At 43.6% G+C, this 2,954-nt stretch overlaps 1 pseudogene; it reads right to left on the bottom strand.

The window, feature by feature from the left end:
* Nucleotides 1–1,083: 1,083 nt before the first annotated feature.
* Nucleotides 1,084–2,373, bottom strand: LOC127678772 (vacuolar protein sorting-associated protein 4B-like; annotated as a pseudogene).
* Between the last annotated feature and the right edge of the window lie 581 nt (nt 2,374–2,954).

The raw sequence follows: 2,954 nt of genomic DNA, 5'->3' as shown, positions 1-2,954 counted from the left end.
CTGCATAGTAATTCTAGTTAACCTAGTAATTGTTTGCAAGTAGTCAATGCAAATGTCCATGGCAAAACTAAGAGTTGGTCCACAAGTGTGTGGCACACACACCCTCAGATCGTGGATTTGAAGACATTAAAATAACATGATGGTATGTTTATATTCCATTACTTAAGGATACATCAGTTTGTCTCTAAAGCTTCATGAAATACCACACTGAGAATGTTGGCATGGTTAGAACAAACTGCTTCCTAAACTTAAAAGTGAAAGACACAACTGTCACTATCCTACATTTAAAAAATTATGTATATATATGTACATGCATACCCACATCATCCACAGGAAACATTCCAAAGCTCAAAAGGAAGCAATTTTCTTATTAAAGATTCCCATTATAGTATTTCATGACAATTGTCAAAAAATGTATACTTCTTTGCCACCTCTTTTGGTCAATCTTGGCTACAAAAGACACTGATGTAGACAAGGCAGATGACTGATTTAGAAAGTCTCGAGTGCACGGTGGAAGGAGTCATGGAGTTACAAAAGCTGGCTACCTTTAAAGGAATCACTTTAATCTGCACAGGAGACACCAGGCCACTACAAGCTCAACAGGAGCACTGGGTGTGCCACAGACCCCAAGTTCATGAGTGCTCTGAGTTTTCCTGCCCATCCCTGAGAGTACAGAGTCTACCATTCTTATTTTTTAATACAGCGATAACTTTACACTGATACAAAGCTTAAAAATTCTTTGAAGACATTTATATACCATTAGCTTTAGCCCTGTTTTAATTTCATTTTTTAAAAAAGGAAGAGGAAAGGCCTTGCTCCTTGAGCGAGTGCTCGTGAGAATCCTAGCTGCTATCGGTGAAGCCAGGTGGGCGAGTCTCCTCGCCACCCACTCTGCTGCTCCTCACACCCCTCTCCTTTCCTTACAATTCCACAATGTGTGTGAACAAGGGAATTTGACAGGCAATGAAAGAAAAGGACAACACAGACTTAAGGAACACTCAAGTGATGTACATTTCCCTGGGTAAATGAGTTTTGCTGGAAATAATCTGAATGCCATTCAAGAAAGGCAAGATATCTAGAAAAGAGAAGAAATGCAGCATAAACATGTTCTTGTTGTCTTTGTGTTAGCCTTCCTGGCCAAAATCTTCTGTAAACTTCTTCAGTTTCAACAAGTCCTGCTCATTGACTGTTGGCTTGGTGCTGGACAGGGGCCGCAGCATATCCCACATGGAAACACCTGTTTATCTAAGAGTTTACCTCCAGGAACATTCATCCATGCTATTTCGATAGCCCCAGGATCTCCCGGAGAGCAGGGTGTCAGCAGGTCATTTACAATGCAGTTAGGATCAGCTCTTGAAGTGAGTAGTGACTGAAATTTTCTCACAGGTTTCATAAGTGCATCCCGGACAATGATAGTTTTATCTGCTCCTGAATAGCCTTCGTCTTCCTCCCAAGTCCTTGGAAGTCTGCTTCTGTGAGGCTGTTCTGAGTGCTGCCCAAGTGCAGTCTAAACATGGCTGCCTGCGCATGGGCTTCAGGCAGAGGAATATAAATGCGTTTTTCAAATCTTTGCCCAATTGCAGAATCCAGAACCCAGGGTATATTTGTAGCTCCCAGAATCAAAATGCCATCATTGTCCACACCAACTCCTTGCATTTGAAGCAGGAACTCCGTCCGTCTTAATTCTCCACGCAGCCTTGCTCTCATTCTCACTTCTGGAACCACACAGAGTCAATCTCGTCGACGAAGATGATGGAAGGCTTGTTCTCTCTGGCAAGCTGGAATAAGTTCTTAACCAGTTTTTCACTCCCCTCCCTCCCAGCCACTTAGACACAAGGTCAGAGGAAGATATTGAGAAAAATGTTGAATTGTTTGTCTCTGTTGCAACAGTGTTAGCTAAATGCGATTTCCCTGTTCCCAGTGGCCCAAATAATAGGAGTCCTCGCCAAGGTGTCCTCTTTGCTGTAAACAGATGAGGAAACTTAATAGGCAGGATCACAGCCTCTTTAAGAGCTTCTTTGGCTCCTTCGAGACCAGCAGCATCACTCCACTTCACATTTGGTCTCGATGACAATGGCCCCTTGAAGTTGGTTCTGCAGCTTCTTTTTCTCAGGATCAGCATCAGACTCTGCTTCCCTGTCACTGTCATTCCCCTTCTCATCAACTGGACCTGGCAGTTTGTTCCCCTTTCATGGACTTCTGTGATTTCGTCTCCTTTTTCTTCAGATATTCCTTTAGTTTTTCTGCTCTATCAAGATATCCTGTACACTTGGCCCTCATGCTGTGCTTGGCTTTATTACCTTGTGCTTCATTTGGAGGTTGGTGTGTGTGGTCGCCATGGTGGAGATCCTGGCAGCAGCACCGTCGAGTCATGCCCGGGTCACAGCCACCAACCCTCGGGAGGATGGCGACTCTGAGGCCCCCCAGCAGCAGTCCAGCTCTAGAGCCTTAAATCCAGCAGGAACTCCAGCAGCCACCTGACCATCTTCAGCCTGATTTTTTTTTTTTTTTTTTTTTTTTTTTTTTTGAGACAGGGCTTCTCTGTGTAGCCCTGGCTGTCCTGGAACTCACTCTGTAGACCAGGTTGGCCTTGAGCTCAGAGATCCGCCTGCCTCTGCCTCCCAAGTGCTGGGATTAAAGGCATGCGCCACCACTGCCCGGCTCTTTTTCTTTTTTTTTTAAAAAAGATTTATTTATTTATTTTATGTATATGAGTGCACCATTGTTATCTTCAGAAACACCAGAAGAGGGCATCTGATCTCATTACAGACGATGGTGAGCCACCATGTGGTTGCTGGGAATTGAACTCAGTACCTCTTGAAGAGCAGTCAGTGATTTTAACCATTGAGCCATCTCTCCAGCCCAAGACCTGAAGTTTTTAATATGTTTCATTTGCATGGTTAGAATTACCCCAAGATATTTTATATTATCTGAGGCTATTGTAAAAGATGTTA

The sequence above is a fragment of the Apodemus sylvaticus genome, chromosome 1 (genome assembly GCF_947179515.1).
Source record: "Apodemus sylvaticus chromosome 1, mApoSyl1.1, whole genome shotgun sequence".
NCBI lineage: Eukaryota > Metazoa > Chordata > Mammalia > Rodentia > Muridae > Apodemus > Apodemus sylvaticus.
Note: the sequence above shows the minus strand (reverse complement) of the source record. Positions and strands in the feature narration are given on the sequence as shown.